Source organism: Bubalus bubalis, chromosome 3 (assembly GCF_019923935.1).
Source record: "Bubalus bubalis isolate 160015118507 breed Murrah chromosome 3, NDDB_SH_1, whole genome shotgun sequence".
Lineage (NCBI taxonomy): Eukaryota > Metazoa > Chordata > Mammalia > Artiodactyla > Bovidae > Bubalus > Bubalus bubalis.
The window spans coordinates 107076057-107094898 of record NC_059159.1 but is presented as its reverse complement, the minus strand read 5'-3'; the positions used below and the strand labels follow the sequence as shown (position 1 = coordinate 107094898).

The 18842-nt window shown below is 43.5% G+C and overlaps 1 long non-coding RNA gene across 2 annotated transcripts in view; it reads right to left on the bottom strand.

Moving 5' to 3' along the window:
- Window positions 1-18842, bottom strand: part of LOC123332835 — a 60703-nt gene that overhangs the window by 35208 nt on the left and 6653 nt on the right. The gene's annotated exons all lie outside the window — the stretch shown is intronic.

Below are 18842 nucleotides of genomic sequence, written 5' to 3'. Positions count from 1 at the left end.
TGCTATTTACCTTAAACTTATACAGTGCTATATGTCAATTATATCTCAATAAAACTGGAGGAGAAAAGATGTGATAGGAGTTGACTGGTCAAGGATATTTTCTAGTTCACCTACTCCAACCAACTCATTTTACGGATGAGGACAATGAGTTTTAGTGTGAGTTCAAAGTTACAAACTAATTAGCAGCCAAATTTAGGTTTCTGGACCCCAAATTCAGAGTTCTTATGACTACATTGCCATAAAACCTGTATTGTTAATCTTTCATGGGTCACATCAGAAACATGATCTGACTTCACATGCCGGATCTTGAGCTTGAAATTAGGACAGGACAGAGTTGCCAGCTGTCAAAGTGAATCCTAAGGGGAGAGAACTGAATGGGGCGGGGGTGGTACTAGCAGGAGGTTGGAAGACTTTTAAATATAAATGATGGCTGGGATTGTTGGGAGGAGGAGACAAGACGTAGGGTCAAAGTCACAAGGAGAGTATTGAGAATGGTCAGTTTCCAAAAGAGCGATTTGCCTGTAGGAAAGGATTAAAAAAAAAGAAAGAATCCTCAAATATATTAGGGTTGCATCCTTTATTCATCTGTTCTACCATCTTTGTTGTCTGAGATGTCGTAAGATGGGGCTTTCTGAAGTTTTAGAATAAAACAAAATATACTATCAAAATCCCACAGCTTATAAAGCCCTTCCCCTCTTCACACAAAAATTGTAAATACAGCAAGGATTTCATTTTAAAGCATTCTAAGAAACTGTCCCTGATTATTACTATTATTCGTCTTCCACTCTCCTTCCTTCCCCATCCTCCTCTTTATTGACTTCTCTCTGAAATAAATGTATCACTATGTAGGCTCTGAAATTTAAGCTATTTATTGTAATCTGACTTACAATGTGCACGTGCCCAGCTGTGTCTGACTCTTTTGACCCCATGGACTGTAGCCCGCAGGTCAATGGGATTCCCCAGGCAAGAATACTGAAGTGGGTTGCCACTTCCTACTCCAGAGGATCTTCCTGACCCAGGGATCGAACCTGGGTCTCCTGCGTTGTCAGGTGGAGTCTACCCACTGAGGCACCTGGGAAGACTTAATTGTCATATTCTTGTAACTATGAAGGAACTTCTCTGAAAGGACTAGTCCCACAGAGATCAGAGATGTACCCAGACTTTAACAGCCCAAAGAAATGCTTTCCAGTGTTATTTCTTTGGAAGTTAATTCCTTGCTCTTTATACACAACCATGATCCGCCTGTTTTATGATGGCTGGTAACTGAAACAGGCTATAGAAATACATAATTATGTAACCATGTCAACCTGTTACATGGTTGTAAGACAGTCTCCATTTTCAAATACACACATGAACACACACTTTCAAGCTGGGAGTCTTCACTTTGCAGGTTGTAAAACCCTGAATCATTTATTCAAAGGGATAAATGTGATTTTGTGATTGTAAAGACTAATGAAATTGTACACAGTCGATGAATTCATCGATTATCTCAAGGTCTGACAATCTTATTAAACTGCTTTCTAGATTTAATTTGAACTCGTATCCTCTGAAAATAATAAGCCACTTTGGGGAACATGGTAATGTATAGAGTCATTAGGCTTCTCAGTAAAGATTGTATTTTTCTGTAAGATTTTTCTGTATGAGTGTGAGAATAAAGTTAGAACAATTTCAGAGGGATTAAGTACACAGAAAGGAATCCATTCCGAGCAATAATTTGGAAAGTTGTATTTGAACCTGAATTAGAGCTGTAAGCCCTTAGAACTTACCTGAGCCTATGGAGTTCCGTTACGTGAATTCAGTGGGCTGGAGAAAATTTTAACAATGATTCTTTAATGTCACAGTCAACCCTAGAAGTGAAGGACAGGGAAGACTGGTGTGCTGCAGTCCATGGGATCACAAAGCGTTGGATACAACTTAGCAACTGAACAATAACCCTAGAAAAACTAAGCTACACTTCCAAACTACTCTAGTTTTATGAGAAAAATAGCAAGTGCTCAGAACAATTTCCCCTCAAGTGTTCTGCCACAGGACTGGTTCTTAAATCCAGGTAACCTCCAAATCTCCTGGAGGGTGTGCCAGTCCCAGAATTTTTGATTTAGTAGTTCTGGGTGGGGCCCAGGAATTTACATTTCTACCAACTACCCAAGTGATACTTATTCCCAGGACCACAGTTTAAGAACTAAAGATTAGTGTATATATATGTGTGTATATACACACACACACGTAGACTTTCATTATATGACACATATGTGATATTATATGTATACATATATGTATGGGCTTCCCTTGTAGCTCAGTTGGTAAAGAATCTGCCAGCAGTGCAGGAGACCTGGGTTCGATCCCTGGGTTGGGAAGATCCCCTGGAGAAGCAAATGGCAACCCACTCCAGTATCCTTGCCTGGAAAATCTCATGGACAGAGGCGCCTGGTGGGCTGCAGTCCATGGGGTTGCAAAGAGTTGGGCACGACTGAGCGACTAACGCTTACTTACACTTACTTACTTACATATATGTATAGAGAGAGAGGGGGAGAGAGAGAAAGTGAATGATAAAGTAAATGTAGCAAGTGTTAATTGGTGAATCTGGGTAAAAAGTATTCGTGAATTCTTTACCCTTAATGCAACTTCTCTCTAAGTTTGAAATTATTTCAAAATAAAAATTAAAATATTATACCATGGGGCTTCCCTGGTGGCTCAGTGGTAAAGAATCCATCTGCCTGCCAAGGCAGGAGACACAGGTTCGATTCCTGATCTGGGAAGATCCCACAAGCTATGGAGCAACAAAGCCCACGTGCCACAACCATTGAACCTATGTCTAGAGCCTGGGAGCCACAGCTGCTAAGCCCACGTGCCACAGCTCCTGACGCTTGCATGTCCTAGAGCCTGCGCTCTGCAACGAGAGAAGCCATCTGGGTAAGAAGCCTGAGCACCACAACTAGAGAGCAACCCCCACTCACCGCAACTAGACCTTCCAATTCCAATACTTTACTAACTTCCATCTGTTTCTTCAGAGCAATTAACGTATTTGACACTTAACTATGTAAAGTTTTACTCATCATAATCTTTCCCACCCTCCTTTATCTTCTGACAGTTCTGCATGGAAGCCATTATTCATCTAGCTTTGTTCATGGGCAAATTATAAATCTTTATTGCCCAAGGGTTTTGAGAAAGACAAGGCCGGGGCCAAGATTTAAAAGAAGCAAACCTTCTCTGGTACCCAGATTGAATAAGAGACTAGTTTTAACAATTGTTTCAACTCTAGTGCTATAATTTATGCTGATATTCTTTAATTTGTAGTTTTTGTTTGTTTAATCCTAATCATCCAAAAACTGGGTTTCTAAACCCAATAGCTATGTAGGGTGAACCAGTCACCAAAAAAATGGGGATAGTTTTATTTATTAGGCTGCAGAGAAGTTGTTGGAAAGCCTGAAGGAAAAGCAGATGGTTCTTTTTTAAAAAAATTATTTCCTGGTGAATTTGGGATACTTTCCTATAAGAAATTACAGATCATTATTTTCCAAGTTACAGCTTTAGTCAGACAGATGGCACAAGACAAAGAACAAGAATTCTAGAGAGTTTCCATGGTGATTGCAGAAGAGTCGTGGCATGTTTGCAATGATGTGTAATGCAGCATCTAGGGTGAAGGTAAAACCCCATGGGATTCATTCCGCAACACTCATGGGTTTGAAGCTATTCAAAGGGTATTTGTTGAGCCTCCATTGTCTCAAAAACAGTCTCCTATTTATAGGGGGGAAGGGAGAGGAATGTCAAAGACAACACATTATTGGCCTTTCCCTCTAGAAGTATACAATATTGAGTGACATACATATGGATAACAGCATTAATGAAATCTGTGAATTTGTGATTAATATAGCATTTTCATTTTAATGAAATCCGTGCATTTGTCATTAATATAGCATTAAATATAGCATTTTAACAAGTGCTGTCTACATAAGAAGTGGCAAGAATACAATCCTGGTAACCTGGGTTAACAGCAGCTTATTTATTTGTACACTATGTCTGAGATATTGAAGCCCTATGACTAAGAGTCTGAGTTCTGAGCCAGACTGCCCATTTCATTTCCAAGCATTGCCATTTCTTAGTTGATCGACCCTCCATAAGTTATTTAAGTTTGCTGATTCTCAGTTTCCTCATCTATAAAAATAGGAATAATAATGGTGTGTAAAACTCAGAGTTGTTAAAAGGATGCTATGAGTTAAGGCATGGAAAGGGTTTGGAACAGGTAGGTGTTCCATACATGTTAGCTATTAGCAAGAGGTATAAGCCCTCAATGCAACTTTATTCGCTAGTTTTCAAAAGACCAAGCTCATCTGATCTGAAGCAGAGAAAGAACAGAGTGGTTAAGATGACACTATTATCTGGCTCAGTAACCTTTGGAGGCAGCTTCATGTCTCTAACCCTCATTTTTTTCCTCTGGAAAATAGAGAATGCATCCGGTCCCATCACTTCATGGGAAATAGATGGGGAAACAGTGGAAACAGTGTCAGACTTTATTTTTGGGGGCTCCAAAATCACTGCAGATGGTGACTGCAGCCATGAAATTAAAAGACACTTACTCCTTGGAAGGAAAGTTATGACCAACCTAGATAGCATATTCAAGAGCAGAGACATTACTTTGCCAACAAAGGTCCGTCTAGTCAAGGCTATGGTTTTTCCTGTGGTCATGTATGGATGTGAGAGTTGGACTGTGAAAAAGGCTGAACGTCTAAGAATTGATGCTTTTGAACTGGTGTTGGAGAAGACTCTTGAGGGTCCCTTGGACTGCAAGGAGATCCAACCAGTCCATTCTGAAGGAGACCAGCCCTGGGATTTCTTTGGAAGGAATGATGCCGAAGCTGAAACTCCAGTACTTTGGCCACCTCATGCGAAGAGTTGACTCATTGGAAAAGACTCTGATGCTGGGAGGGATTGGGGGCGGGAGGAGAAGGGGACGACAGAGGATGAGATGGCTAGATGGCATCACTGACTTGATGGAAGTGAGTCTGAGTGAACTCCAGGAGTTGGTGATGGACAGGGAGGCCTGGCGTGCTGCGATTCATGGGGTCGCAAAGAGTCGGACACGACTGAGCGACTGAACTGAACTGAACTGAGACTGTAGTCACCTGCTGTGGTCACTGTGCAGAAATGAAATGGACCCCTCATTCAAAATTTGGTTTGGATGTGGAGACCAAGGATGTCACACAGACACACAAAGAGGGTCTGGGAAGATTTATGACTCACATAAAGAGGTTTTCTGGGGGACTCTAAGGTGGTTTCCCAAGCAACTCCAAGAACAGTTTAGGGGCACAAGGGAGGTACATTGGCTTTGATGTTTTATGATGAGGGGCGGGGCTGGGGTAAGGGTTCCCACTTACAGCAGGTTTACATTGTTTTAATTTCCCAGCAGCACTAAAGTAGGGAGCACTGTGTTTTGTTTGTTTGTTTAATAAGCTTGCCAAGATGTAGGGTAAAAGGGCAAAGTGGGGCCTGACAGCTGTCAGCAGCAAAGCATCAAAAAAGGGGTCAAGGACTTCTCTAGTGGTGCAATGATTAAGAATCCATCTTGCAATGTAGAGGACGTGGGTTCAATCCCTGGCCAGGGAACTAAGATCTCACATGCCCCAGGGGAACTAAGCCCATAAGCCGCAATGGAGGATCCCATCAGCTGCAACAGAGACCTGATGCAGCCAAAATGAATAAACAAATAATTTCTTAAAATGGGGTCAGATTCTTTATTAGACCACCTCAGAGGATTGTTATGAAGATTACATGAAATTATGCACAAACAGACTTAAACTCAGTGGCTAGCAAATAATAAATACTCAATAAATGGTACCTTTTGAAATAAAAATATTTTCTTCTTAAAAAGAAAAATCCCTCAATTTTTAAAACTTGCCAGAAAACTCAAGAAGCAGTACCTGCTTTCTTCTTGTTCTATTTGTTTATACTTATATGCATTAAAAAAAAACTTCAACATCATCTCTACATATGAAAAAATAATTACTTGCAGTCTCCAACAGCAGAAAGACTGTGTTCTAAGAATTCTGTTCTAAATTGTCACTTGAAACACTTTTCCCATAGAAACAATGTTATAAATAGAGTTAAGTCCCTGGGGGATGCTCAAATTCTTCCTAAACTCTAACTAAAATAGTCCTTGATAAAGCAGTGGACTCTTAGTCCTAGAACAGCCCATGGGTCTCTCAGAACCTCAAGCTCTCCCAGGTCAAAGTGACCCCAGGTGACCTAAGACTTTTGGAATCTAGATTTGGAGGAATTCACTGAATGGGAGCTGAACAGCATGGTTTGACTGATGGGGGCCCGTGTGCAATTATCAAAGCACTTCCTGACAATCTCTAAATCAAACCCTGATGGGAGTGGCTCTGGGGGCCTCAAGGCTGTCTCACATCCCTGCGTGTGTGTGGAGGAGGGTAGTGCTTACCTTGAAGGGTAGGGATGCTCCAACTCTGCCATCCTAGAGAGGAGTTTGTCCAGGGACAGGATGCTCCAGGGGTGGACCATAGCCTGGGAGGAGGTGAAAACAGGGTTCTATTTTCTGGAGGCAGATTCTGAGGTGTGGGAGGCCTGGAGTGAGTGGTTGAGCAGAATTGTCTCCGGTCATGTGGAAAAGGCCAGGCCCAAGCCCTAAGCCAGTCTTAGAGGGTGTGTGCCTTTGCAGTCTCTCTCATCTATACTAATGGTCCTTCTGGGCTGCGGGGAACTGCAAGGGCGATATAGGATAGCAGCAGCAATGTGAAGGAAGACAATCTGGATAGAAGATGAAAGACTTTAGAAGAAAGGGCACTCTAGGCTCTCTGAGGGGGCAAAACACAGCCTGGTAGATTAAAAGAGAATAGGATCAGCTCCCTTCATAAACACACTATGTGCCAGAGACCACACCAAGCATTTTATCTGTATAAGCACACTCCTCATCACCCTCTGATGCACTATTACCATCCCATTTTATAGATGGAGAAAATGAGACATGAGGAAATTAAATAACATGTTTAATTATCAGACAGCTTAGTGAGTGGCAGTGCCAGAAATTGAACCCGATAAGTTGCTTGGCTACTGAGGCTGGGCCCTTAAGTGCTATGCTTTCTTCCCTTTCACACACAAGCATTCACCTGGTGAATCCCAAAAAGACAAGGAGAGGTATATGAGGCAAAAGGCCAGATCTCCTGCTAGGAAACAAATGGGGGCTGGGACAACTGTGAGTCAAAGTGCCTTCATGTTCTGGAATGATTAGGACAAGCAGGCTACATGCCTCACTCACATTCTGAAGTTAGTTCTCCTTGAAATACAGATGTGTCAGATGTGATGGATGCCAGACATACATTAACAAGCAAGATTTGGCCCCTGCCCTCAAGATGTTCTCACAGTCTTGTGAGCAAAACAAAGAAGCAACTGAATGAGCTGTAAGCTGTATCTGCCCAGCCAGAAACGGGACTTAGCCTTGACTCTGTAGGGATACATTATGCTCTGCCTGGGCTTCCCAGGTGGTGGAGTGATGAAGAATCCACCTGCTAATGCAGGAGATGCAGATTCCGTCCCTGGGATGGGAAGAGGCCCTGAAGAAGGAAATGGCAACCCACTCCAATATTCTTGCCTAGGAAATACCATGGACGAGAGCCTGGCAGGTGGCAGTCCATGGGGTCACGAAGAGTCAGACACAACTGAGCACAACAAGAACCCCCTATTTCTCCCTGCAACTCTCTTCCCCTCTGCCTGGTGGCCACCGAACACCCACAGGGCTCATTTGAAGCCCATCCCTGTGTCTCCTGACCTAGTGAAAGTCCACAGTAATATCCTGGTTTCCCCTCTCATAACAGCTCTCAGCATCTGAGCTTTACCTGTCCAGGATCTGTCTTCCCATTGAGGGTAATCGCCTTGTCTGTCTTGTTTGCTGGTGTGTCCTTAGCACCCAGGACAGTGTAGATGCTTCATAATCAGTCATTGGTTAAACTAGCATCGTTTATTTATTTAGTATAAGCAAATTCTATGTGTGGAAGGTATGAGAACAATGAGAACCCCTTGATAAAGTTGAAAATTTCTGAAAAGCCTATTTGATGCCTAGGAGTACTCTTGTTCTGCAGGCACTTTGAGCTGACATTTCTAGATTTGTATTATGGAAATTTTTTACACAAGAGTATGGATGTTTGTTTAACTTGTAAGGATTATTTTTCAAGTAATCACTATCTGGCTGGAATTCATAACCAAACTCTTATCAATTGCACAGTGTAATTTTTTTTATAAAGTCATTATGGAGAGAATTTATAGAAGAGTTCATTATTAATGTTCTTCTGACAACATGCCATGAGATAAAAACATTTGATGCTCATTCTTTTAAAACATTTCCTTTTCATTCTTTTTTCAACATTTCCTTTACTTATTATTCATATAAACACACCACCAAAGCCTCTTATGATTCTATTAAATGCAATCATATTATTTAGTCTTTTGTAACCAGAAATAGATGGGGAAACAGTGTCAGACTTTATTTTTTTGGGCTCCAAAATCACTGCAGATGATGACTTCAGCCATGAAATTAAAAGATGTTTGCTCCTTGGAAGGAAAGTTATGACCAACCTAGATAGCATATTCAAAAGCAGAGACATATTTGCCAACAAAGGTCCGTCTAGTCAAGGCTATGGTTTTTCCAGTGGTCATGTATGGATGTGAGAGTTGGACTGTGAAGAAAGCTGAGTGCTGAAGAACTGATGCTTTTGAACTGTGGTGTTGGAGAAGAGTCTTGAGAGTCCCTTGGACTGCAAGGAGATCCAATCAGTCCATCCTAAAGGAGATCAGTCCTGGGTGTTCTTTGGAAGGACTGATGCTAAAGCTGAAACTCCAGTACTTTGGCCACCTCATGTGAAGAGTTGACTCATTGGAAAAGACTCTGATGCTGGGAGGGATTGGGGGCGGGAGGAGAAGGGGATGACAGGGGATGAGATGGCTGGATGGCATCACCGACTCGATGGACGTGAGTCTGAGTGAACTCCAGGAGTTGGTGATGGACACGGAGGCCTGGCGTGCTGCAATTCATGGGGTTGCAAAGAGTCGGACATGACTGAGCAACTGAACTGAACTGAACCAGTAATAATGTGCCTACCTCCATGTTAGTAACTGAGTTGAAATGCTACTTTCCAGGCCATAAGATCTGGCCTTACTCCTAAAGTTTGTGCTCCCAGGATGATGGTCTAAAAAAGGCTGAGTCTTGGGAAAGTGAGACTTGGGATAAACATAGCAACTACTTCTTCATCAGCCATTTGCAAGGTCTAAGTGAGCTAATGGGGGACAATGCCTGGCACATGGTGAGCATCATTAGTTGCTGTTATCAGTCATTAAGTAGCTATTATTAACATTATCTCCAGAGCCAATTGCTATCTGCTCCATGACTACAGAGGTTTTTGTCTATTCACTGCAAAATCGTAAGTGCCGCTTAGACTAGTTTCTGGCATAGAACAGGGATTTAATATTTATTGAATATTAGTTAATGTAACTCTAAACCAACCTTACCCACTCATGTACCAGGCAGTTGATGGATACCAGGACTATCCTCATCTCATTTCTTTCCCTTGATCCCATTTAAGTTCAGTTCTGCCCAACTCCTGGCCCCTGACTGTCTCCAGTTTTCATCCCCGTTCCTCCCTTCTGGACTTTCACACTTTCCCTGATTTCCTTGGATTGACCAAGGCACTCTATAAAGAGTGCTTCCCTTTTGCTCTTCTCTGCCTGGTTGTCTGAGGGAGAAAATTCTGCCCCATTTCTATCTTGATAACAAACTCTACTGCCAGCCTCACTAATTGTTTTTTCAACTATTTATCATCTATGTAGCACACCTCTGGAGAAGGGAATGGCAATCCACTTCAGTATTCTTGTCTGGAGAACCCCATGGACAGAGAAGCCTGTGGGCTACAGTCCATGGGGTCACGAAGAATGGGACACAATTGAGCAACTAACACATCAATACACATGTAGCACACAGTGTTCCAAGCCCTGGAGAAACAGTGGTGAAGGAGAAAGTCAGGTTCGCTTGTCTTTGTGATAATAGGCTAAAACCATCATGATCTCTGTTCTTTTTATTATATTGCGGCCCAGAGGTGCAGAGAGACAGGGTGAGAGCTTCATGCAATGGACAGGCTGTAGATTCATGAAGGGTGAGAACCATGGCTAAACTGATGAGATGCCCAGCTCTGGCCTCTTTGAAACACCCTCACCAAAGAAGGTGCAGGCCGAGGTCACCTGCCATTTCCATGAACAAAGGGTGTTGCCACCATCGAGCCATCAGCCACTGCGGTTGCCACTGATGGCGTGCACTGAGGGGAATTCAGGATGGAGAAAAAGAGGACACGGGCCTGGATGGTTAAGATGCATACCCAAGGAAAGATGTCAATGACCCCAGACTCTTGCATCTTCCCATACACAGACAAGCTCTAAAATCACTAACTTGAGGTGTCTGCTTTTGTGATTAGCAGTAATCTTTTGATGTTTGACTGTATGGTTTTGTTTTTCTCCCAGCAAAACTATATATCCTGGCTCCTCCCTAACCTCTTTGGAGCAGTTCCTTGGAGTTATTTGAGAGGCTGTCTCCTAGGCTATACTTCTCAGAAAGCCCCTGAATAAAACTTAATTTGAATCATTCAGGTTGTACATTTTTCTTCAGTTGACAGTATATTCCTTTAGAATCCTTGTATCTTAAATATCATGGAATATTCTCCTTTACTTTCAATCCTGAGGACTTAATTGTTGCTGACTACCAAAAAAGCTCACACTTGAGAACCCAGGTAAACTTTACCTCAGTTTCCCATGAGCAACACCTCACACCAGCCTTTACCTTCCAAAATTACAAGGTGGGTTGTTGAAAGATAATTCCTCATCCTGATCCTGAACACATGTATACCTGTGGCGGATTTATTTTGATATTTGGCAAAACTAATACAATTATGTAAAATTTAAAAATAAAATAAAATTAAAAAAAAAAAAAGATAATTCCTGCTGAAACTCCATGACAGCACTAAAATATGCCCCATGAGCTCTTTTAAAGTTTTGCCTCTACACACAGATTCCACTTTGTGTTTCCAGACACTTGGTTGTTTGAGAAGATGCCAAAGTTTTACCTCATCATCATTATGTGAGTGAAATACGTGCTGTAAAAGTCCCTGGACTTTCCTTAATAAGCTTAGTACTTAGTAAATGATTATTGAAGCAGTCTCTACAACTTGACTTCCGTTCTCAATTTCTTGTGGTGGGGAGGGGGGTGTGGGGTGGGGGTGGCTGCAGGGAAAGCGTGTTGAAAATAAAATACTTCAAAAGCTGTAAGTTCCTTACGGTCATAAACACAATTTGAATATTTAAAAAGGTAAACTGCATGCTGATAACAATAAATTATAGTAAAATTTCCCCCACACTCTGCAATTTTACAGAAGAGTATGCAACTAGGTAAGGCTTTTACCAATAAATCAGTGTTTAAAACTTGGATGTCCCTGGTTGTCATTGCTTTATCAGCCTGTCTTTCCATAGGAGACACACAAGAACCAAGTGGAAATCTTCTCTAAATGTCGCATAGATGCATAGTAATAATGCTGGCTATCACTTCTGTGACTGCTTACTGTGTCCCAGGTGCTTCTTTATGTCCTTGACGTGGGTTAACACATTCAATCCTCACAGCCACCTAGGGAGGTAGGTGTTATCCGGGAGAAACTGAGGCACAGGGATGGCCAGAAAGAACCATGTGCTGTGCTTTGTCATTCTGTCGCCCTCTGCGACCCCGTGGACTGTAGCCCACCAGGCTCCTCTGTCCATGGAATTTTCCAGGCAAGAATACTGGAGTGGGTAGCCATTCCCTTCTTCAGGGGATCTTTCTGAGACAGGGATCAAAGTTAGATCCTCTGCATTGCAGGCAGATTCTTTACTGTCTGAGCCACCAGGGAAGCCCATGAAAACTCATACTTGCATGATATTTGCTATAGCCAATATACATTGGCTACTAGGTACTGAAATTTTTTAACTTGAAGTTTTTTTAAACTTCAGTTCGTTTCCAAAGGAAACTTCATGTCTCTAACCGTAGATGGAAAAATCAGTATCACTTGCCATGAATAGGAGGTAACTATGAAAACAGATAGAATGAGCGCAGAACAATGTTATTAACTTTCAGCTTGATTCTCTTGCCTGCCAAGATCAGAGATTTGCTTTCTCTTTGTTAAGAAGGAGTGGGAGAGGAGAGAAGCAGGTGTTACCAAGGTGTTTAAAATACATGAAAACCAAAACATAAGACAAAAAAAAAATAACAAAAAGTAAAATTTAATGTATGCATTAATGCCACTATAAAACTTGACTTTCTCCTTAACATAACTGCAACAGATAAAAGACTCTCAAACTTCATTCTCTTATTATGTGCTCTGGATTCCAAACCTGATATTGTCCCTTCTTTGCCCTGTGTTATCTGACTGCCCTGAGCCCCAGGTTTCTATCTGAAAATGAGAACCGCCTCAGAGGTGCAGACATCACATATATACCAAGCCAGGCACACAGTAGGTACTCAAAAACCCATTGTGTTCAGTGGTCACTTCTTGAAAAGACATGCCACCTCATTTCTCTTCTTGAAATGAAGCACAGGTTGGGGTGTCTCCTATCCCTGTGTCAGCAGAGCAGGGGTGGGCTAAGGGTTGGGTAGGTGTGACATTTCACATTCGGCAGAGGCAAGGAAAAGAAGCTGGGAGGGCTACTGATCTGAGGAATCTGTTTACCTGCTAGGGGTCCCAAATAGATGGTAAGGAGAGACAGGAAAGTTCAATCATAAACATCTTAGAACTGTTGGAAAGCAAGGGAGATCACAGAATCCACTCCTCCTCAGGTCATGGGTCAGGACACGGAGCCTTTGGGCTGCAGGACCCTTCCCTGTAAACCCTATGCAGTGAGAGGCAGCCAGACTCTCAGGCCCCTCTGAGCACTGTGCTCTTCTCACTGAATGTCCCATGGGCCCCCTTCTCCTGAGCTGATCAGGGGCTCTGCACCCTGAAGACCCATATTTCCCGAGTCTAGACCCAAGGATCTTAACTTCCAAAATGATCATTGGTTCCAATGCTATCTAGTAATTTGCTGCAACATTTGTAGCCTTTCTGAGAAAACGTTGCAGTCTTTCTCAAGAAAGCCAAGCTTTTTACTTTCTTGCCAAATCCTGATTACATTAATTTTCAAAAGATAAAACAAACTAAATCCACAGCAAAGGGAAATAGTTCCACTTGGGGCTTTGGTCTGTCTCAAGACAATTCTGATTCCCTCAAGATAGCATTTGCTGAGTCACATACCGTGGAACACAGCCTAGTCTTACAGCTCCCTTCCCAAAGGAGAAAGACAGCAAGGGAAAACCAAAGAGGAGAAGGAGGGACAGACAGGTTACAAACCCAGCGCGAGTGGTGCAAACAAGTTCCAGAAAAACCAGTAAAGGGAAGCCCCCAACCTTCTCTCAGTCAGAGAGGCTGGATGTTGGGTGTCCATGGTTTGGGGGAGAAAACAGAGGAGATTTTAGTCCCAGGAAAGACATCATGAAGTGGTGCTGTGATTCATGGATTGAGTGTTAAATTCCACGCCCGTACTCACTCCTAGAACTCCTCAAGATTTGCATCCCTTGGGGGCCTAATCTTTTTGTACAAGGGTAGCAAAGAAAAGCCACAAGAGCCAGATGGGAAGGTAAATGAGTGAGACACGGGCCAGAGGGGACAGCAACCAGAAGGGCATCTCACCTGTCTCTCTTTAAAATGGCAGCTGGGGGCATTATTCACAAAAGTCAGGACACAGATGCAACCTAAATGTCCAGACAGAGGAATGGATAAAGAAGATGTGGGGTGTGTGTGTGTGTGTGTGTGTGTGTGTGTGTGTGTATGAATATTACTTAGCCATAAAATAGAAGAAAATAATGCCATTTGCAGCAACATGAATGGACCTAGAAATTATAAACTAAGGGAAGTCACCTTCTTTATAAGGAAAATGATAAAAATGAACTTAGATATTGAAACAAAAGAGAAACAGACTCACAGACATAGATAACAAATTTATGGTTACCAAAGGTGAAAGGTGCTGAGAGGGATAAATTAGGAGTTTGGGATTAGCAGATACAAACTACTATATACAAAATAGAGAAACAACAAGGTCCTACTGTAAAGCACAGGAAACTATATCTAATATCCTATAATAAGCCAAAATGAAAAATATTTTTAAAATGTGTATAACTACTTCCTTGTACATCAGAAACACAACATTTTAAATCAACTATACTTTATTTTCTAAAACAGGCAACTGAGTTGCAGCTCTTGGATTGTTATCATGCAGGACCAGGGATGCAGAATCACCAGATGCGTAGGTTAGGAAGCTATTATCTACTCTACATTCAGTTTTGATAATGAGGCCTTTCTCTTTAACTGCCTTCCTGGTAGGTTCTGCCAGCAAGGGGCACTAGAGGGAGCCTGGATGGCAGGAGTTGGGGGGCTAGTCCCTTGGGCCTGTTTGCTTGCTGGAACCACCAGCCTCACCCCAGCAGCAACATCTGCTTCCAGATGCCAGCTTCCTTTCCCACTCTCAGAACCAGCCTGCGTCCTCACAAAGGAACCAGCAGCTATTCCTCAGCTCCACAGACCTCACTTCTCTAAGCCTCTGGGTTTTGATATCCCTGTTTGTTCCCTTCATTCCACCAAACCCAGGAGTGGTGGCTCCTTCCTGCAGTTACCACATGTGGTTACCACAATGTCCTCCACTGTTACTTTTCAGCCTCCCCAGTACTTATTTAATGAACCCTGTACATTAAATCTCTGTTGAAATACCCAGTGTAGGTTTTGTTTACCTGACTAAACACTGATTGATCCACTAGTTCTTTTGACGTTAGGAGAAGTGGAGTATGTAGATTATTTTATGGAATTATTCAGTTTTTAAAATATCGTGAAAAGGAAAACAGGTATCTGAAGACCAAATTCAGCCTGGGAGTGAATGCAGTGGTGTTCTCGAGATGAGGGCTGCTGCGTTCCTTGCCAGCTGCTGAGACCATCAGCTCTGGGCAGCTCACTGCCGTCCCCACCCTCAGAACTTCCCTCTGCTGGAGGGAACTCCCTGACCTGGTCTAAGAGCGAACCCCTTCCCAAGGACAGGCTGTGCCCAATGACCTGCTGATACAGAGAAACAAAGACCTGACCTCAAGCTTCGTTCTGGAACACCTCTGGGGGGCCATCCAGCTTAAGAGATGCCTGCAGGACTGGCTAAGGCCTTTGGGCTGCAACCCCATCATGGGCCAACTTCTTGCCTTGCCCAGTTCTGCCTTTCTTACATCCTTACTGGTACAGCTCCCCAGAGAGCTCCCCAGTGAACCTGCATGCAGCTGTCTATCAAGAGTCTGTTTCTGGGGAACCCAAACCAAGCCAAGGCTGCATTACTTTGGTGTGCAGAGCACTGCACCCACAGAAAGCATGCGAAGAAAGAGAAACACTTCATTTCACCAAGACACATTCCACTGGAAAGAGGGCAAAGTAAAGAGAGACAGTAATTGGGAGAGTCCATGTACAATATAGAGTGGAGATGAGGTGAACAGTCCCCAGAAGCAAAATGGTCATTAAGACTTCCCTGGAGCCTCTCTGGGAACCATGGCAGACACCATTCCCCAAAGCCAAGAAGATACAGCGGCCACCTCGGCCTTTTCTGTCTCTGAGTGGACGGAACAGGGAAGCACTGCCAGGGACATTATCTCAATGCAACTTGAACTTGCTCCACCACAGAGGTCTCCCTGTGGCCTCATGGGAGAACCAGTGACTACTCTGCGTTTGCATCTGGACAGCAGCTTGCAAAGGTAGGAGCAGGTCCAAGCTTCCTCCCTGCGGGACAGCGCTGGGGCTTCAAGTGATGGTGATGCCAGCAGAGTCCCCACCACTGTGCAGGCTTTTCACCTGCAGCAGGAAGGAGTCTCACTTCCACCATCCCCTGCACTGCTTGGAGCAGGAGGGAAGATGTACCTGAGCAAGGTGTGGCCTTCGTAGTTTCTTTAGAACCCAGTACGTGCACCTCCAGGCCTGGCCCATGATAGCTTTCCTGGGAACATGAAATGGCTTCTTTTGTTGTTTTTATTAAAGTATAACATGTCCCTTTCCCTGCTAACCCCCTTCTGTAGCTCACCCATGTCCGTCTGATCAGCAGGCTGGTCAGAATCACGTCAAAGGAGAGAAGTGGGGAGGCAGGGGTCAACCACGCTGTAATATTTAACTATATTACTTAAAGTCACTGGAGAAAACTCACTTTAATTTTCAACTTCAAAGCGAGGCCAAAGGAATTACTATAGTATCCCCTCGGGACATCTTGACGTGTACCATGTCAAAGGGCAGGAAAGGTGAAACAAGCGAGGCCTCTGTTATCAGGAGTCGGTGGTCTCACTGGCTCCTCTCTGTAGGACTGAGGTTGGCAGAGGAGCAGAAGAGACAGAAAAATGATAGGCAGTAGGAGGTAGGGGGATCAGGCTACTTCCGCTGTCACTAGGTCACATCTCTGGATGTGTGTTCTGATCTTTAGAGAGACAGAGAAGTCAGAGTCGGATGAGTCATTGTAGGCATCTGAGTAGCCAGCGACTTAATATCAAGTGAGCAGCAGAATCCGAATCCTGGTGAACATGCTTCTGTTAGATGAACTCCAGTTGGAGTTGATAGCCCTTCTTTGGAATACTAAAGAAGTCCAAACCTCCCAGAATACATCACAAGGCAGTGTTGCACTTTCAGGCAATCAGATGTTTTTCTGAGGATGCAACACTGCAATTGACCATGGAAATTACTTAAAGAAATGTCTTAAACACAGACGCTTCAGTCCACTCAAAAAGGAAAGATTGAGTCACTGCTGCACACCAAACCCTGGGCGTGGCACTGCAGGTCAAAAGCGCAGGGGCAAAACTTGATGGAGCTTCGAGTTTCATGGGGAATACAGACCTTAGAACAAGTAAATAATTACAGTTGTGCTCTGTGTCATGCTGGAAGGACTGAATCTTACTCGGGAGCCAAGCAAGGCAGGCCTTTCTAAGGAGGTGACAGCCTTCTGAGACTTCAGCAAATGAGGTAGTGTTGGATACAATAAGAGGTGAGGGGAGAAGAGAGCTCCTGGAAAGAAAAGCATCTCTGGGGGCCCAAACATCAGACAGTATGGTACCTATGAAATGCTGAGAGCAGTGCCAGATGGGAAGCGATGAGGGCCAGATGGGGCAGCTGCTTAGGGACCAGTTAAGGAGCTACTTAAAAGCTAGACTGACTTGTGGCTTTACCCTTCAATTTGAGTAGGAAAGTGACATGGTTAATAGATCCCTCTGTCTGCAGAGTGAGGAATGGATTAGAAAGGGTAGGAGATGATGTGGATAGGCGAGTTAGGAAGCAAAGGCCCTTGTCCAGGAGGGAGATGATAGTAATTTGCACCAGGATGGTAGCATGTAAAGAACAGGGATGAAAGCTATAAAGCAATTATCCTTCAATTAAAAATAAATAAATAAATAAAAACAAAAGTACATAGGAATAAAATAAAACTTAGAGACCGAGAATGCAGAGTGTGAAGGGCCAAGAATGACTCCCAGGGTTCCATTTTGTCTAGGTGGGTAGATGGCCGTGTCTGTTCCTGATGGAAGAAACACAGGAGCAGGAGCTGGCAGTGGGGTGAGGATGAGGGAGGCCTGAAACTGATGATGGAGAGCTGAGCTTTGACTGAATTGCTCTGTGCTTTCTGAGTGGACAAGTCAAGCAGAAAGTTGAAGATACGGGCTTGGAACTGATACGGATAGACAAGTAAAGATAGAGGTTTGAGGGTCACAGAAATAAATGAGATCATGTATACCTTTGGTCCTTGCACTTTTTTAATGAGGATCTAAAATAAGAAATGTATTTTACATCATACACACACATGCAATTCCCCTGGACAGTTCTTACCTTTGCTATGTGTTATGTTCAGTGGCTGTCTGTTCTTTCCCCCATGCTGGTCAAAATGTCTATATTGATTTAATGGCCTGACAGTGAGTTACTAGCCACAGTTTGAAAAGTCTAATTCAGAGAACACATGATGGGAATAAAAGAGGGTCCAAAATAGAACCATGAGGAAATCCATTGGTTAGGGCTCAACTAGAGCAGCAGCAGCAGAGAAGGTTGATACCTACAAAGGAGACAGATCCCATGGAGAGGTGGGTGGAAAGGACCTAGCGGTCAGCGAGGTTGCTCCTTCCACTTGTAAGTTGAACACAGAAGCTTCAAAGACCACAACATTACTGTAGTATCCAAAGCCAGAAAGTGCCAAGTCTCAACCTTGGGTCTCTGCATTAGACCAAGTAGCCCTTCCCAAAAGCGTCTACAAGACTTCCCTTTTATCTCACTGGCCAAGATTCATCACACCACTAGGCCCAAGCCAGTCACTGCTTACAGGAATAGAATTATCACAATTGGCTTCAGCTGCTTGATATATTCATCCCATGGAACCAAGCAGGGGTTACTCACCCTGAGCACAAGATATTGTAAACACCTGGCCATTAGGGAAAGCGGTCACCTAGCCTCTGCCGCTTAAAGAGGGGTCCAGGGACCAGCAATATCAGCATCATGCAGGAACTTGCTAGAGCTGCAGGATTTCAAGCCCCACCCCAGGCCTGCTGAATCAGAACATGCAGGTTCTCAGGCTCCTCCCGTGATTACACGGACTTGCAGTTTGAGAAGCACAGGCCTCAATACCGAGGACCCCCGTGGTATTTGCCACGTTGCCTCCCCCTGCTCTGCTCTTTGTCCATTTCTTCCCTCACTTATTGATTTGCTGTCACAAATCTCAGCGTGCCACACATGCTTTGCAAGGCAGTGCTTCAT